At 42.3% G+C, this 19592-nt stretch overlaps 1 protein-coding gene across 1 annotated transcript in view; it reads left to right on the top strand.

The window, feature by feature from the left end:
* The window catches only part of elfn2b (extracellular leucine-rich repeat and fibronectin type III domain containing 2b), a 94118-nt gene that overhangs the window by 16076 nt on the left and 58450 nt on the right, over window positions 1-19592 (top strand). Inside the window, exon 2 of the mRNA XM_033645039.2 lies at window positions 17270-17471. The gene's annotated coding sequence lies outside the window, so the exon portion shown is untranslated. The remainder of the gene's footprint in view (window positions 1-17269; window positions 17472-19592) is intronic.

Below are 19592 nucleotides of genomic sequence, written 5' to 3'. Positions count from 1 at the left end.
TAGGCTTGCATTGTGGCTGTTGGCAGGCTCGAAAACCTTTGGTTTATCTCCATAGGCAAAGCTGACAAGATAAACGGTTACTAATGCAGCTCGGCGCACTGAGGAGGGCTTGTGATTAAAATGGAAGACCGAGCCTGTTTACCTCCGAAAAATGGTGCATAAATGTAAACAAGCCACTACAACACAGAGAAAGACGCCTCAGTGCTGAAGTGAGACATCTCTGGAGGTAGAATGGTTCATTTATGCCACAGGGATTATTCTCATTGGTGAGAGGGTGTTATTGTGTTTGCATGTGTGTACTGTGTATGTCCAAAGTACTGCTGGTCACAGTTGGAGGCTGAATTGTGCTCTTGGCACATCCCAGTATGCATGACACTCCGGCAGTTAATGGCCCGCCCACATTAAACACACACGGGTGCACATACATTAAAATCCACACAGACACACTTTTATTTTTCATGTACTTACAATCATGCACAAATGCACAACTTGAAGGGTTTCTTCATGAATCAGACTCATGATTCAGCAGAGCACCTTGAGGAAAGACGGGTCCATGCAAAAACACGCACACAGTAAACACACACAAGCATGCAGAAAGCTACACACTCCGTGACAAGCATTAGGAAAATCTGGGTCTACAGCAGTCTCTGATGTCAAGTTTTTTATCTTTTGGCGCTTTACTTTTTATCACTGATGCTCTCTCTGTCTTTCTTTTCCCTCTCTCCTTCTCTCTGTCGCTTCGTTTCTCTCTTTCTCCCCCTCTCTCTTACCGTCTCACCCGCCTGCAGCTTTGCAGTTCGGAGCCTCAGTGGCAGATTTTGCCTGGCAGTACTAAGGACACATGCGCCTTGAAGGAAAGACAGAGACAGAAAGACAGATGGGTGGGCAATGGAGATAGACAGTATTTGTTAGAAGCTCAATTTCATTCCTCCCTCCTTTCCAGACCTTCTGCTCTGTCAGTGGTACTGTATAGTCAAATAAAAAGTAGCGGGCATACTGTCAGTTCACCGGCTCCCTGATCCCTAATTATAAAGAAACGGAGAAAGCTAATTTAGCAGTGTTGTTGGTGACTTAGACTAATGTTGAGGTTTCTTGGTACGCTGCTCCTCTGGTGACAATTTACAACAGTGATGCCGACAGTTTGCTCGATGAAATTGACCTCATTCCAACTCTGATTGTGTGGTATACACAGTGAGTTTGTGGAACGTACAGAAAAAGGACAGAAAGTTCTCCAGAATGTCTGGTTAACGCTTTATTGAGCCTCTGGCATCGTTATCTAACCAACAGTGACACATTTACCAGATGGGGGCTCCTTCTCAACCGCTTGGCCCACCTGCTTCCTCCGACTTTGTGACATCACCTTGGTTCTTGAGTCACACACCTGCTCTCCTCACACTGTTAAACCTTTGTCTTTGCTGGCTGCCTCAGTAGCTGCCTTGCAGGGTGTTTATTAAGACATTTAAGTAGTGTTTGGTGTTTTGCCTCATAGGGCCTTTTTATGAGCATGGATACACATAAACAACTGACTTTTTATAAGGGCTGTTGAGTGGGTTGAGTGCACTTCTGGCATGTTGAAGCAGTGGCACACCCAGGATTTTTTAAAACACAAATTGGCCTCACACAAATAATATTTGGATATTTTGGACAAATATGTAGACATTTCTTAACTGAATAAAAATGTCAGTGTGTCTCACATTAGCTGAGCTACTCAACAATCTTTTCATGAAGTGAAAAGATTTGCTTCTGCTTCCTGTTTGCGCGTGACGTCACTGGTTTCCCCGTCACTTCGGTCCGGTAAAACACAGCTTTTAATGCAGTTTCTCGCTTCTTTTATTAACAAACCACTTGCTCTCAGCTTTTATTGTATGTACTTTTTAAACATGGACTAAGGTTTTAAGCCATCGGGCCTGTGGTTGTCACGGATCATAGACTACCGCAGAAGTGAACGCGGAAGTCGCCAGCCGAACCGCATTAGCGAGGTGCCAACTTTTAAAAATCGTTTAACTGTGGGAGACCTACAACTCACCACCTGAAGCGGACTGCCCCCTTAAAATTGGGGAAGGTCCCCTTGGACATTTCGGCCCCACGACCGAGGGTAAAAATTTTAACTCACCTCCGTGTGTTGATACTGTGTCCCGAGGAATGGATCTCCAGCACAGGCCGCAGGTATGTTGGCGGTGTGTGAGTCCTGCTTCCCAACCCTGTCAAAACTGAGGGAGAGCATCTCCGGACTGCAGGCCGGACCTCAAGGAGAGGGAAAAGATCCTCCTGGATTTTACCACCGTCGCCACGACCCAGGCGAAACATATTGCTCACCTGACGGCATCCGGCGCTGGTGACCGGAGCACGATGGCCACGAACAACACCACCCTGCCGTGGACTGGCTCCATAACCACCGGAACTCTGACACCAGCACTAGCCGAGTCCTGCTGGCACCGCCAGGGAGCCAAGCCTAAATCATCGGCGCTCTCCACCTCCTGCCTTCGCCCCGCGGAGCCGCAGCGCTTCATCACGGAGGGTGGAGTGGGAGCACCGGTGTGCTCAACTCAAGCCGAGGGAGCCCTGGTCGGTGGTGGCCAGGGGCTCTGGGGCTTGTCCATCTCCTCCTCCTCCGCCTCCGGAGCTGCCGCTGGATAACAGGTATGACATCCTAAGCCTGCAGGTCTTCCCTCCCGTGGATGCTTCGTCCAGCTCGCCTGTGGAACCTGTAGGCCTACATCCAGCTGGCCGTGGCTCTCACCAGTCCAGGAATCGGCATCTGCTTGTCCAGCCTGACCCCTCCCCTCCATCCCGGTCAGGAGGAACTGTGGCCCGGCGCCACAAACATCGGGCTCCATCCCGTCACTGTCGAACCTCCAGGCAGTCGGAGGCGCGCACTCGGGAGCAGCGCACCCCCTCTGTGCTAGTGATCGGGACCTCCATGGTCAGGCACGTGGAAGTGCACAACGGCCACACCTTCTGCCACCCTGGTGCACGTGTCAATGAGGCTGCATCCTCCGCCCTCCAGCTGACTGCACGGCACAGCTCGGCCTCCACGCTGGTCCTGGAGGCCGGTATCAGCGACCTCAGGAACCAGCAGTCAGAGGTCCTCAAGCAGGATTTCATCTCCCTGGTGGACCGCCTGCTGGACACGGGGAAGCGGCTAATTATTTCCGGCCCGCTTCCCCCACCTCGTTATGGTGACGTCACCACCAGCCGCCTTCATCAGCTGCACCTGTGGCTGAAGGGATACTGCCTGTCCAAAAGTATCCCTTTTGTGGACAATTTTATAGCTTTTTTAAACAGACCCCACCTTTTTAAACGGGACGGCCTCCACCAAAACCAGGAGGGATCACGGCTTTTATCAGTCAACACTGACCTGACCGTCCGATCCTGCACCACAGCCACCTCCTGACTCACTGCTCACCCACCTCCACCCTCCTCCACTACACATTGCACCACACACACTTCTCCCTCAGTAGCACCTTCTCTGCAACCGGAAACACAGGACATTCACACCATAAAAACTATCATTACACTTAGAAAGTTGAAACCCAGGAATGTTTTTAGACCTAACCGTGTTTTTAACATCCATTTGAAAAGACATGAAGAGCGCACGTTCAGCACAAACATTAAAATGGCAGTGCTGAACGTGCGCTCCCTTTTAAACAAATCTTTTATCATAAATGATTTAATTTTAGACAATAACCTAGACAGTATTCTCCTTACAGAGACATGGCTTGGCACCGACGCACCTGTTGTTCTCACCGAGGCTTCCCCACCAAAGTTTAACTTTTTATATTCTATTAGGGGAGGTAAAAGAGGAGGCGAAACTGCATCAGTAACAAAAACCACAATGTCCTCAAATGAAGTTTCTTTTAGCAGTTACACGTCATTTGAGCATCATGCCTTTGTTTTTAGCAGCCCTCCTATCCTTTGCATAACGGTTTACAGACCACCCCAGTACTCCACTTCTTTTATCAGTGATTTCTCTGAATTATTATCAATCATTCACTCCACCTACAACAGGATTTTAATAACTGGTGATTTTAATCTACACACTGACAACACCTCGGACCCAGTATCCAGAGAATTTTTAAACCTTTTAAACTGTTTAGATTTTAAACAACATATCACGCAGCCGACCCACAGCAGAGGGCACACCCTGGACCTGGTCATAACCTATGGCCTGTCCGTGGGTGTGTCCTCTGTTGTGGATCTGGCTGTGTCCGACCACTTTTGTGTGTTTTTTAACATCACCAGTTTTAACCAACAGGACGCCCCGGTGAGAACAGTGAGGAAACGCTACCTAACTTCTGAAGTGGCTGCAAATTTTATCCAGATTTTACAGAGCACTCCTGCAGAGATTTTACCAGCACCCTGTGATTTTATTGTGGACAATTTTAACAACAAACTCAAGTCAACGCTAGACTCAGTGGCTCCACTTTTAATCAAAGCAATTAGAACAAAACCTACACCCCCGTGGAGAAATCAGGAAATCAAACAACTGAAAAGATACTGCAGGAGTGCTGAGAGAAGATAGAGAAAATCAAACCTAACAGTCCGCTACGAAATATTACGTCAACATCTCAAAACCTACAATAACGCAGTCAAACAGGCAAGAATTTCACACTTCAAAAAACTAATCTCTGACAATAAAAACAGCCCCAAATTCCTCTTCTCCACAATTGATATTTTAACAAACAGTAATTTTAACAGATCACCCAAGACAACAACCAATGCCCTTTGTGAGGACTTTGCAGACCACTTCAGAAGTAAAATCAGTGACATCAGATCCAGTCTTTTATCGCAATAGATTTTAACTGTCGACACACCTGGATCATTGCTTTTACCTGAGGAAACACTGGAGAGTTTTGCCCTGGTTGATGTGAGGACACTTGGTTGAGTTTTCTCCCAAGTAAAGCCCACAACCTGCCTTTTAGACCCAATTCCCACACCATTTTTTAAAACATTTTATGGATTCTTTGAGGAACAGCTACTGTACATGGTGAATTACTCTCTTCAGACGGGTGTCTTCCCGGCCTCCTTGAAAACGGTGGTGGTGAAGCCCCTTCTGAAGAAGAGCAATTTAGACCCCAATATTTTTAATAATTATCGACCTATATCCAACTTATCATTTTTAAGCAAAATTTTAGAAAAACTGGTTTTTAACCAAGTAAATTATTTTTTAAATACAAATAACACTTTAGAGAGGTATCAGTCTGGTTTTAGGATGAACCACAGTACCGAGACAGCCCTTTTAAAGATTTTAAACGACATCAGGTGCAATTTAGACAACCATAAACTCACAGTCTTGGTACTACTGGATCTAAGCGCAGCCTTCGATACAGAAGACCATCACATTTTATTAAATAGACTGAGGCACCTGGTCGGCCTCTCTGGTACTGTTTTTAACTGGTTCGTCTCTTACCTTACTGATCGACACTTCTTTGTAAGTATGGATACATGTTCCTCAGGAACCCATGAGATAAAGTGTGGGGTCCCCCAAGGGTCAATTTTAGGTCCAGCTCTTTTTAATCTCTACATGCTTCCTCTGGGGGACGTCATCAGGAGGCACGGCATCAGCTTTCATAGTTATGCTGATGATACGCAACTGTACATCGCCGTGTCTCCTGATGACACAGGGCCAATTGATACCCTTTTTAACTGCATTTTAGATATAACGTCATGGATGGCAGTGAATTTCCTGCAGCTCAACCAGGACAAAACAGAGGTTTTAGTCATTGGTCCTGAAGGCCAGAGAGAGAAACTTTTACCAAAACTACAGGATTTTAAACCAACACAATCTGTAAAAAATCTGGGTGTGATTTTTGACTCTGAGCTTAGTTTTATTCCACATATTAAAAACATAACAAAGGCAGGTTTCTACCACTTTAAGAACATAGCCAGAGTCCGCCCGTTTCTCTCTCAGGCCAGCACGGAGGTGCTGATGCATGCTTTTATCTCCTGTAGGTTAGATTATTGTAATGCCCTGCTCTCTGGTCTTCCCAAAAAGACCATCTCTAATCTACAATTATTACAGAATTCAGCTGCACGAGTGCTGATGAGGACCAGAGGGTGGGAGCACATTACACCAGTTTTAAAATTGCTGCATTGGCTCCCCATGCACTTCAGGATTGATTTCAAGGTTCTTTTATTAGTTTTTAAATGTCTTAACGGTCTTGGGCCTTCTTATTTATCTGACCTGCTTTTACCATATCAACCCTCGCGGACCCTGAGGTCCTCCGGCACCGGCCTTTTAACTATACCACAAGTTAGGACTAAAACACACGGGGAGGCGGCATTTAGTTATTATGGCCCCCGATTGTGGCACAGCCTGCCGGAGAACCTCAGAGCTGCAGAGACTGTTGAGATGTTTTTAAAATGAGGCTCAAGACTCATCTTTTTAATCAGGCTTTTAACTGATCTCTTTATTTATCTATTTTAAATTCCTCTTATAATAGATTTATCCATCTATTATCTATTTTTTTATTTATTTATTTATTTATTTATTTTTTTTTTTTTTTATATTCTTACCCTTTCCCTTTATACATTCTTATCTCATTTAACCTTTATCTTTTGTTATTTTAGTTAGCCTATAGGTTTTAGTTTTGATGCATTTTATGTCTCTGTTTTAGATCATTCTTACCTAGCTACAAACTCAATTTTATGAGCTAAATAGCTTTTTGTTTATTTGGTTCTTTTTATACCTTTTATCCTATCTTACTGTTTTAGTCCCTCAGTTTTTAGCTCCAGTGTTTCCTCATGGGGGCCTACCACACTGAGAGTTGTTCCTGGTCTCCTGATGGGGGTGCCGTTGAGAGACCGCTCTGACCTGGGTGGCTGTGGGGCACTGCACCTCGGTGTGGGGCCTCATATCTGCCCGGGTCGGGGTGTCTCTATGGCGGCGCTGCCTGTGGCCGTGGACCATGGGCCCTCTCGGTGCAGACGGCCCCCAGAGGTGGCTTTTTCCTTGCCTCGGGTCTCGGTGCTTGGCCATGTCTCTTTAGTGATAGCTTGTGTGTGTGTGTGTGTGTGTGTGTATATCTGTGTGTATGTGTGTGTGTGTGTGTGTGTGTGTGTGTGTGTGTGTGTGTGTATATGTATATTCATGTATCTCTATGTTGGGTGGGAGGGTTGGGTTTTCTCTTTTCTTTTTGTTTTCTGTTTTGGATCTTTGTTGTTTTTAACCTCTGTGAGGCACTTTGTGTTACTGTTGTATGAAAGGTGCCATATAAATAAAGTTGATTTGATTTGATTTGATTTGAAGTACAAGTGCCCTCTGTGGTACACACAAACCTGTTTGATCACTGCTGTACAATATTCAGTAGGGACTGGCCCCCATGATGCAACCATATGCAGTAATGCTCCCCGAAATTGTCATAAGGGTTGTCAGATGGGGCCATGGAAAATCTTGGGGTGGCACACCAAAACCAAAGCCATAATTAAATCTCAGGAGTTCTATTATGCTGTTGAAGTATTTAGGCAAGTTGAAAACAATGCAGATATAAGAGTTCAGCACTCACATACTGATATACTTTGGTTTCTTATTTTACAGTTGATATTGCCAACTGTCTGATGTGCATGGACTAATACAGATGTTTTCAAGGCACACCTGCATTTATATCTGTGCACAATAGTTTCTATAAGGTGCGTTATCACTCTCATCACAACATAAGACAATAGAAATAAGAAAAGACAGGTAGCTTTTGTTATACTGATTCTTTGTTGCTGCTTTGTTGTGCTGTGCTCTGTACAATAAAGCGATCCATTGTCCCACTCACAGTCTAAGTGTTATCATCACTCACACTGGCTGCCCATCAGGGCTTTTGATGTGTTACGCACTAACAATTCCCACATGCGAACAGTGACAAAAAGGTTCCTCATGAAGTTATTTAAGTACTAAGTAATTTGATTAAATTAATTAGGAAATGGGTGTGCACAACATGTCCACAACTGATACAATCAATTAAAAAATAATTAATACGATTTTTGTATAGGCTCAGTTAAATATTGCAATTATTATTATTAATAATAATTATACATTTTATTTGTAACGCTTGACATAAAAACAAATCTCAAAGTGCTGCAGAAGGCAGTGCAGATATGCTATGCTAAGAGTTAAAAACTTTATAAGTGGTTATCAAGACAAATCCCCTGAAGCTCACCTGGATTGGCATCATGGCTCACCAGTGATCCACGGCACACCATTTCACAACCACTGGACTATTACCTGTACAGTTAACATTTTGATTTGCACAACAATCCTCTTTTAGTGTGACATGTAACATGTTAAGTCATTCATTATTCTTTAAAGAGGCTGGTTGTCCTTTTCCTTCAAAAGACAATAAGCTTTGATTTGAAGTAAATAACAATTATGGTTATAAGGAACAAAACACTTAGTGGGTACAAGCCTTCTCGTGTTTAGGGGAGACTTGTTGGTACCCATAGAACCATTTTTATTCAGATATCTTGAGATAAGAGTTCAAGGGGCCCCTTTAAAAATGGCCATGCCAGTTGTTCCCTCACCAACATTTGCTCCCCCTTGCTAACAAGCTATGCTAACATGGTTGGTTCCAATTTTTGCCCTGGGTTGTCTAGTGTCACAAACACTACCTTTTACACTAGTTTAAAAAGTGAATGTGCTACAATCTCTTGAATACAGTAATGTTGTCCTCCACAAATTTTTGCCAGAGGGCACAGTTGTATCAGGGTAGCCATGGCCCCCTAAGACCTATGAAATTTGATAGAACAGATTTGGTGAAAGCATCATTACATACTGTATGTAGTGTTCATTTTGAACATAGCAAACTGGGCGCTCTACGCAGGGTCTTTTTCAAAGCATGCCAAAAGAAGAAGCATATGCATTATATTTCCAATACATGATTCAATCTGACTTGTCTTCTTGTCCCGTTGATCTCACAAAGATCATGCAGCATGAGGAATTATAATCAGATGTTTGCATAATCAAATTACAAATGGGAATTGTCCAGATGAACACTACGCAACTGACGGATTTTATTTATCCATGTGTAAAGAAGATTTCCTCCTGCATTATTTGCCTGCTGAGTACGGATTATATTATACATTTGTATGCAGCAAAGTGCTAGGAAGCATTTCAGGGATAATTAGGTATCTTTCATTGCTCTTTCAACGCACCAAGAAAGCACATACAGTGAGATCACAAGCTTGCATGTCTCCCATTTCATAGGCATTGTGTCAAGATAATTAAGAGATGTTTGCATGCTAAGATACAGATGGAGAGGTCAATGTTTTCTCATGCACAATAAGTTATTTCTCTGAAATTAGAAAGTCAAGTGCAATAAAGCATAGCAGACATAAGAGGTTGGAAACATACAGCTGACGATGCAGACTCATAAGATTACTCATAAGGTTTTTAGACGACAATGCAAAGAAAAATTGCATTCATTTCACCCACGAGGCCGGCTGGCTGTAGAGGTAATAGCAGAGCCTGGAGCACACTGGTGTCCATTTTAGATCTGAGCTTGACCATACATGGTGCTGTTTCCTCCCCTCTAATTACTCCCCTTTTTCTCCCTCAAACTCTCACTCTATTCCATGCTGTGAGGGGGAAGCATAAGTACGCAGAAGACTTTGTGTCGCTCTGTGTGAGACTGCTGAAGTGAGCAGTATGTGGGGTTTAAAGATAAAGATGTCAGAGGCACAGAGTGATTAGGGACGGACTGGCAATAAAAATCTATCCTGAACTTTTGACTCGGACCGGCCCGTCAAAACTCAATTGGAAACACACTACCACCCATGTGGCCTGTGTCAAATAATAGACAATCTTAAAGTCCCTCTTCACTCAAAAATGTGTTTTTCTTCTGCTTATGTCCCCTAAAATGATTGACCTTGAAGACTTGTCAAGTGGTGTTTTCACATTCCTCTACTGAAGGGGCTATGCTTGTGCACTTCCCTAAAATCTGACGTGCAAACGTACCAGGTGCAAACTACCCTTACAATTCTGATGCACCTGCTAGTCTTTTATAAAAAATTTTTTGCACAACAAACTCCTAATCTGAGTCTGGGTCTTACTGAGGCTCAAACATGTAAGGCTGAATCTCTGTGATGTTTTTTCTAACGCTAACACCAGCCATTTTAAATGGTCAACTTAACGCTTTGCCAACCCAGGAGAAAGTAGAAAGTGAAACTTATCACAAGCAGCCGGAAAACCATGTTAAAGAAAATATTAATCATAGCAGAGTATCTTTACATACTTTAAAACACGTCTGGAGGGAGACTTTTAGTAGTAAAATCAGATTTGGTTTCTTAAATGATCCATAAAATTACTATATTCTGTAATAGATCCATGCATGAAATAGAATCTCATGCTCAATGTTATATAAAAAGAAAAAAAAATCAAAGGGAAGAGGCCAAATTTCAATGAAACTGTGGATGGACACACTTGTGTATTATGGACTGTAACTCTACACAGTGAGTTGGAGGTGAGTGAACTTGTAATGCATTAGTTGAAGCGCTTTTTTTAGAATTAATATTATTACTCCAACGAACACCCTTGACATCGATGGTCCATTAAAACACTGGATATGTAGACAAGCAGCTGTTAAAACAATTTCCCAGTTGCTTGTCTTTTTGGCTTTGACAGGCCAAACATTCAACCAGTCGCTCCAAGGGCCATTTAAAACAGTACTTGTGACAGGACTGAATATTTAAAGGATTATTTTACTGTAAATGATGCTTTGATTAGTTAGCTCTGACATTCATTTTCTGTTTAATTGCTGCTCTGAGCTGCTGCAGTTAGGGCTGAAGTTCAGAGTACTGTCACGTTGGCCATTCATTGGTCTTGACACAACAGGCCTGTCAGACTAACGAGGTGTAAATATGCATGCCCATGGACTCTATTCCACTGCACATTGCACAAACACCACATTTGCAATCCCACCTTCCGTCTCTTTTTAATCAGTCTAACCGCCTGTGATGACTCCTTTTCTCATTTTCATCTTTCTCTTCCTTTGCTTCGTGTTCACCTCATATTTACTTGCATCTTGACTCTTCTCTTGGCACTTCTTTTTCTTGTTTCTGTCTTCACCTTGATGAAATGCTGTAATTACACATGTGCAAACCCAGAGACACAGCCACCCACACACGAGATTCTGTAACTTTTTGCGTAACCCACCCATGGACCCATGAGAAGGTGTGGAGGCTATGAAAATGCTGACTGCACCTAGCTATGAGTAAGACTTCTGTTTGTATGTGTGTGTATTTGTGTGTGTGTGTGTGTGTGTGTGTGTATAGCTGAACAGAGAATAAAAAAAGACTGACTCACTTCCTCTTATTGTGTCAGCAGCTGCTTCTCTTTGATGTAATTATGAGTGGGAGGGGTAGGGAAAGATTGAGAAGGAGAGGGACAGCTGAAAGAGAGGGAGAAATCAGAAGGAAGAATATTAACTATCAAAGTGAATCGTCGCACAGGTGTCGCTACAGAAAATGGAAGCCTTAATAGCCAACCGGCTCCATGTTCCTTGGGGGCTCACGTTGTTCAAGCTAGTGTCCAACTAAAGTTGTAAAAGTGAAGTGTAGCGTGTTTGATTGTGTCTCAGAAGAGACAGAGTGCATTTAAGTCCCACCTCCACCGGAGGGGAAAACAACTCATCGCTCTCCATTGACTTTGTACTGTGTTCAGGTGCATCCTTGTCACTTACGTCTGCTTGCAAACAACACAAACAATGTCTAAAAGCTGCTGTGTGGTCAGATGCTCTACCACCATGTATGGAAGCCTGAAATAAGTTTTAATAAGCTGCCAAACTGTAAAAACTGAGCTTTTAAGCAGGAAGATGTGAGGCATCAGCAGGAAGATGGGGGAAAACAGTAAGATTCTGACACTCAGTATGCGTAACATCCAGAGACTGGACCAAATTGTTGTTTTGCAAGTCACAAGCAAGTCTCCAGTCTTTGCACTGAAGTACTGAGTCAAGTCCAAAGTCCTAAACTTTGAGTTTCAAGTCCTAAACAAGTCATAATGCTCTCTTCACCACGTGCAATACAATTTTAACAATCATGATTGCTTTTTAAATGGTGTAAAACAAGTTTGTTTAAAAGTTACTCAGTCGTTAAGCTAATGTTAGCTTAGCATTAGCTTGCTAACTATATGTTACTAACCTTGGCTTATTGTTCTTTGGGGGTCTGCCCATTTTTCCGACAGCCCATTGGTCCGACATCCCATTGTTCCGACCATATTAAACCCATTGTTCCGAAGTCCCGTTGTTCCAAAATCATCATGATGCCCTGTGGTTAAGGTCTGGTTAGGTTTAGGCACAAAAAACACTTGGTTAGGGTCAGGAAAAGATCATGATGTGGGTTAAAATGAAAAAGAAAGTGACAAACACATAAGCCGTGAGCCTGCTTCGCCTCAAGCCTTTCCCAGCTGACCCAGAGCCGATCGCAGTGCGCCATCAAGGCAGAAATACGCCCGCCGGGAGCCGTTCAGCACTGCGGAGAGCTCCCCACACAACCTGGACCCCAGAGTTAATAACAGGAGGTTATGGTGTTTCATTCTCTCCTCTCTATGACACTTGTATCTCGACCAGTAGCCTACTTTTGTTGCGTTGCTGATCTTCTATGGTACATAAATACAGTATAGCCTAGTATAATCACATATCGGAACAACGGGACGTCGGAGTAATGAGAGGTTGGAACAATGCTACGGCACCGTTCTTTGTGTAACTCTAAATGTTGAATGAAGAGGGAAGTTGTTCCATCTCTGTCTCTAATTTTTGATCCACTCAATTTGCATACTGCAGTTTGATTTTAATGACCACCACATAGGTGTAACATAGGTGAAAACTCAGACCTAAATGCCGAGGACACACAGGAGGCAGATTAAGGTTAAGGTCTTTACTTCAGTCCAAAAAGGTAATACACAAACAAGGAATCCAAAAAAAAGCGAATAAAACAGACAGATAACACAAATGAACAAACACAATCTGGCAGAGACATGAGGTGCTAGTGGGTGTATATACACACAAGGGTAATCAGGGACAGGTGAGTAAGTGGCAGCAGGTGTGATTATTGAAAGGTTGGAAAACACAGCAAACTGCAACGACACAAGAGGTTAGTACTTAAAGCAGGAAATATCATAACAAAATCCAGAATGTTACAATAGGTTTTCTGCGCTTTGGTATTATCTTTTTTTCCAGCTGGCACTCAGTTTTGCAGTGTTAGGTCTCCATGATTCTCTCCTGTCGCTTCACCCAATGCTGTCAGATTGTTTCAAATAAAGTGGATAGCGTTGATGTGAGTTGATTCAGGAAATGACATACTTTTAAATCTTTGGGCTTGGAGGAAGGTACCAAGTATTTTCAAGTTAAAAGGTGCAAGTCAGTGTGAAGTCACGAGTCGTTAGTGTGAAAGTGCGACTCAAGTTGCAAGTATTTTTTGAGTTTGTTGAGTCTAAAGTCGTTAAATTTAAGACTTGAGTCCGCACCTCTGCTAATGCTACATTTGCAGCAAACATTTTTGCTATTAAGGCCACAGACAAACGTTAGAGGTTGAAGCTAATTGAACTGTGCAAGGCCTTGTTTTGATCTTTACATGGTTAAATGATGATCTTACCTGGTGATTCAAATCAAATCAAATAGTATATAAATATCAAAATATTTCACCACTTGCCATTCAGTGGGATCATTTCTTTAAGATAAGTGAGGTAAGGAGAAGGGACACTGAGATAGACTGAAAATACTGTTTGTCAGGATACTCTGTCCTCTCTGGGAGACACAGAGTGCTAAAACAATCTTCTGACATGCTGAAATCTAATGTTCTTAGCTAGCTACAGGCATTTTGTCAGTCCATGGTTGCATATTGTGGGGATTTTTTTTGCCCTCCGGTAAGCATGGTTTTCAGAGTGTGATGCATTGTTCTCTGTCTCGACACTGATGTGTTTTGCCTCTCCAGAATCTGGCTGTTATAAATACATATTGGAAGCTGAGAGAGTAGCCAGACATGGTGTCCATCCATTATTGAGAATGCCATTGAGACCAGATAGAAAACACACTAAGCCATTGCCTGGTGAGGGAGCAACACATAATGATAAAGTGCGAGTCTGGGGCCATCACATTCATAACTGTGATAGAATAAAGACCAGAAATATAAAGCTTGTTGTGTTACTGTTACAACATATTTGCTGTTCTTGGAGCTGCATCATTAGGGTTAAAAACTAAAGTTTTTTTTGACCGTGTTGCTACATGGGAGCCCATGTGGTCATAAATCAAAGAGTAAAAGTTTTATTCTCTGGAGTGCATACATTTGTGCAGTAATTTCTTGTAGGATTCAGAACAGATTTCATGTGCACAGCTGGAAATTGCTGCCTTGGCATTAAAGGTGAAAGAGTTCGCCCAAAATGTTAGACTTCATCCTCCGGGGAGCGTAAATATCCCCGGCAAATTGAATGTAAATCTGGCCATTAGATTTCAACATCTTGGGTGGAGGGATGACAGTTTGACCCGAGGGAGTCCCCGGAGGAAAACTCTGGGAGTTTCGAAAATGGAAACGGTTCAAGCATGAATGTGCAGTACATTCGGGCAATGTTTATTTGGAGCTCAACTGACAGGCCTAGTATGGTCCTTTAAGATGAAACTTCCCTAGGAAATCTATTTTGCCCCCTGTTCTGGACACATCGGGCTGGCCTGCTTTTAAAACATATCCTTAAAAAAATATTTATGAGTGTTATTATACAGCATTTCTGATGAATGAGATGAAATGACATCCTTTTTTTTATAATGTGTATTCATATGAAGTCTTGGGATAAACAAATACAAACAAGTAGGCCTCAAGTGTGCTCCAATTTAATCAGTGCTTTGATTCTGGTGAAGTTTATTTTGCTGAGCAAAGACACAACACTGGAACATGCGGCGAGGTCTGATTCTGTGTCTTTTTTTATCCTGGAATTTCTTTAGTTTCAACTTTTTTTGTTGTGTGAGCACACTGGGGAGACACTTGTAATCTGTTTTGGTAGTATGCTCGACATCGTGGTGCGTTTGTATGCCTGCATTGCAATATGTTTGTTTGAGTGTCTGCAGGGTGCATATAGAACATGCACTATGTGTTGCTTGTATATTTCCCTCATAGGATGTGTGTTTTCCTCAGCGTGCATGCATTTTTGTGAGTCCTTTTGCATGCGGTTACATGCGTACGGCTACTTACAGTGCCTAGTCATGATCAAGTGTAATGCAGCGCTCCTTCTCCATTTAACTTGTAAGGGAGGAGCAGGATCAGCCCAGTATTACTGCTGAAAATGAGATGTCACGCTCAGCTCACTTTGGGGCAGCCGGCCGGGCTCTCCCTAACTGATTTAGGCTGTCTGTGTGGGTATGTCTATGCTTGTGTGTGTGTGTGTGTGTGTGTGTGTGTGTCAAGGCGAGGGTGAAAGTGCCGGAAGGAGAGGGAGCGAGAGAGGAAGAGAGAAAGGGACAGATAAAGAGCGGCAGAGAGAAAAAGGGGAGCTGTGTATGTCAGTTTCTCTGACAGTTATTTGCACAAATTATTCATAGATAGGCAGTGTGTTGTGTACTGACGGCTTGAGGTGTGATGTGACAGGTGTCCTGCTCTGCGACCGAAACAGGAAGATAGGTAGCATCTCATTATATATAGTACCACTTACAGACCCAGCCATCTGTCACCTTGTACCCTTCTGATGCATCATCAGCCATTATTGTCATCATTATTGTTATCCTGCTTGTCTGCACTGGTAATGTTAATTTAAGTGAACCGCAGCAGCTGAAATGAAGTGAGAGAAAGTGAGTAGGAGAAGAAGATGGGACAGATAGATAGATAGATAGATAGATAGATAGATAGATAGATAGATAGATAGATAGATTCTTCCTCTGTTGCTTCCTTCTTTGCTCTCAGCCGTATTATTTCTCATGCCTGCCATGGGTCCATTGCGCATTTCTTTACGGTCTCGATGCAGAGAAAAATCAGTATGCTTCTGAAAAGCCACTCTCCCTGTCTCCCCCTCTCCTTCTCTCTCTCTCTCTCTCTCCGCTCTTCCTTTCTCACCTTCTTCTCCCCGTCTGACTGTAGTCTCAACTCAAGTTGCCACTCCCCTGCCTTTCCATTTTCTTTTGAAATCCTTTAGTGCTGAGTGATGCATTATTTACAGCCACATTTTGGTAGTCGTCTTCATTAAATATATATATTTTTCCAGAAGGTGTTTCTCTTTACACTAAATATACCATCGACAATCAAAGTTGAGATGAAAGGAAAAATGCCTTTTTTACCCCTTTAGATCACGTCCCTTATCACATGCTGCACCTGTTCAACAATATATGCTAAACAAAAATCAATGTCTTTGAATTCTTATCAAATTCAAATCATGTTTTCTTTCTGTAAAACAAAATATGACCTGTGCTTATAAGCTAGTACCAACGGATTCCAACCAATAATACCATGACATCCATCAACCCATCAATCAATTAGCAACCATTAGCCACACTGAGCTAAGATACAAGCTAGTAAGCAACAGCAAATGTCAGCATGTGTTTTCAGTTCCCCAAAACACTGTGGCTACAGGCAGCTGGCTAGACTTAACTGGTATTTGTGGCAGCTCTAGATTATACACAAGGCATCTTACAGTGGACTGCTTCAGCAGCTACATGGAGCATACAATGACTTTGTCTCACTCACAGGCGAGTAGTGCGATCCTGTTGGTTTTGGAACCATTTTTAAACCATCAAAATCAAATTCCTGCCAACATCACATCCTGCCTGCATATCCTGTTTCACTTGCAAATAACTCACAATACTCAAGCTACATACTCTTGGGCAGCAAACCTTGTGTGCGTGCGTGTGTGTCCCTTTGTATCATTCTGTGTGACCTCTCTAAATTTCAAATTTTTTGCAAGTCTGTGAACGCAGCGTAGGCGGAACTCTTCACAAGTTTTTTTTTTTGTTTTTTTTCCTCAGCAGCAGTTTGTGGAGTTTGAGTCAGAGGGTGGATCATTGATCTGTCAATCTGATCAGAGCTGATCAGATCAGATTTATGAATGAAAAGAGCTGCTGCTGCTGAAAACAATCTTTAAGACTCAATGAACAGTTCTGCCTGATGTCCTGGTGTCCCGTCTGTACAAAGCACTTGTACATAATCATTTCACTGAGCTTGGTAGAGCTTAGTACTCTACATGAAATTAGACAAATAAATGCAAATTAAATAATAAAAGACTGATTTAAAAAAATTAAAACATACCAGTGATGTTAAATTATTCTATTTTTTCCACTTTAATGGCTTGTTTCATTTGTATTCTTCTTTATTTCAGCCCCAGACCCAGTTTTGTCTCCTGTTACCTTGGCATAACAACCAAGGACCTGTACCGAGTACAAGAGGAGGAAAAATACCAACTCAACCACCTTCCAACCTTGCCTTCCCTCACCAGAAAGTTTTCACAAAGGACACACAGCAGAGTGACCACAGTGAGACAGGAGTGCTCTTTGAGAGGAGGCAACGACGAAAGCAAACAGGTTAGATATTCTCTTTTTTTGTGTGTGTGTATTAAGATGAGGTTTCTCAGTGTCTCATCTTTAAACATGGACTCCTTTGTATGGGTGATAGCCTCACATCTACGTTTCTTTACATCAGTTGGTGCATGTGTGTGACTCTGAGCGATTTCCCAAGAATCAATCCAACATGTCTGACCTTAATGTGGCTGTAGTGTCACACGCACATGGGAGCGATGATGTATTCTCATGTTTATGCAGCGACACAAACTGACACAACCTCACTGTTAGACACAACAGCCCAAATCTTCTCGGCCGTGTGTGTATTTGCACGTGTGTGTCATGTATGTTACAAGTGCATGTGCAATGTGCGAGTATGTGTGAAGCTCTTGGCATACTGGGGTGAAAGCATTAGTTAGTGTCTTCACAGGTATATATTATGCCATCTCCCCTGCTTTTATTGCACTTATTTTACTGGCAACACTGCCATTAGTGCTGACAGCACTTCACTTACCACAGCTATTATATTCCGTCTGTGCGTGCATATGCAAGTGTGCTGTGTGTGTCAGGCACAGATAAAGTAAAAGAAGTAATTGTTGTAATTATTTCGTCTCCGTTCCCCTCCCGCCTACTGTGCTAGCGTTGAGGAAAATCTTGCTACTCTAAGGAGACAGTAATGCAGAGTGAACTCAACTGCCACCGTCGTGTTCCTGAAATGAAGTTTTTGCACCATTTTGTGGTGATCATTAGTCATTATGATAATTGCTATTGCCAAGAACAGACTCAGTGTCCCTGACAACGGCATCAAAAAAAAGAAAGGATGAAAAACATGTGTGAGTTTGAGCACTTCTATCGTTGGTGAAAGTGTGCACGTGGATGCACTGCACTGTATTATTTTTAAGCATATACAAGCATTGATACCTCAAATCCTGACTTGTACTTTCAAAGTATTAGTTTCTCAGCCCTTTAAAACCAGAAGCGACATTGCTTTTCTTGTGCTGCTTTTCTGACACCTTTTGCATTTTTTTAAACCTTTAAACTATGAGCAAATTGTTGCGATTTCTTTCACAAACATGGGAGAAAAAGGCAATGAGCACCTAGGTTAGAAATGTCCCTCAAACTGCAAAAACATTAATAGGTTCAGAAAATTCTATTGAAAAAAAGGGTTATAATTAATATTATTACATTTTAAAATTATGTTCCAGAATTTTTAAAAATCAATTTTAGGAACTTTTTCAAGGTTATTTTCTTGTTTGTTTTTAACTCATTTTTTTCTAATTTTCTTGTTTTTAATTTTCTTTTTACTAATTTCATGCAAATTTTTGGGTCCGTTTCCTCCTTTGTTGCTCATTACCCTCTTCCCATGTTTTTGAAAGATGTCAAGCCAATTTGCTTAGGATTCAAAGGGTTAAAAAACAAGAGGACCAGTATGGCTTAGACAAAAAAAAAAAAAAAAAAGAATGAAAAAGAAAATGATGGTATAAATGGTATTGCTCATCCATACTGCCCACCTCTTAGTCACTCATTATTTATAACCTCTCACTCTGGTGTCTCTTTTCGAGCATAATAATGTGCACACAATGATCCCTGTCCCTCAATGTCAGACATGGTTTAAAGCAAACATTGTATGTGGTGCACAATCATTTCAGCAAACACTCACAGTCTCTGTGGGCATGACGACAGTGTCCTCGCATGCACCACCAGTCGCTGTGAACCTCTCTGCTAGGCCCAGTGTTGTCTCCTTACGGGGGAAACCCTTGAATCACAGAAACAGCTCATTCTTCCTTCTTACAAAACAAATCCTCAGCTGTGATGCAGGGATGGCTCAAATGTGGACATCATCAAATAAGGTTAAAGTTGTTTATTCAACCCAATTGCAGGAAAACATGTTTGTAATATGCTAGGTTACATCTGTACATTACATTGTAGAGGATATATTGAAACATTTCTCAACAACTCTGTGGTGAAGGTGTGGTTAGGTTTAGGCACAAAAATAATTTGGTTATGGTTAGGAAAAGATAATGTTTTGGCTTAAGACAGCCACGTATGGTTTCACAGAAGCTGCTGGAAAAGTAAGGCCAGCTTGGTGATGAACACCCAAGTTCAGTGGCTCAAACACCACTGGGAAATATTGTGATGTGTTGC

Source organism: Epinephelus lanceolatus, chromosome 18 (assembly GCF_041903045.1).
Source record: "Epinephelus lanceolatus isolate andai-2023 chromosome 18, ASM4190304v1, whole genome shotgun sequence".
Taxonomy (NCBI): Eukaryota; Metazoa; Chordata; class Actinopteri; order Perciformes; family Serranidae; genus Epinephelus; species Epinephelus lanceolatus.
Note: the sequence above shows the minus strand (reverse complement) of the source record. Positions and strands in the feature narration are given on the sequence as shown.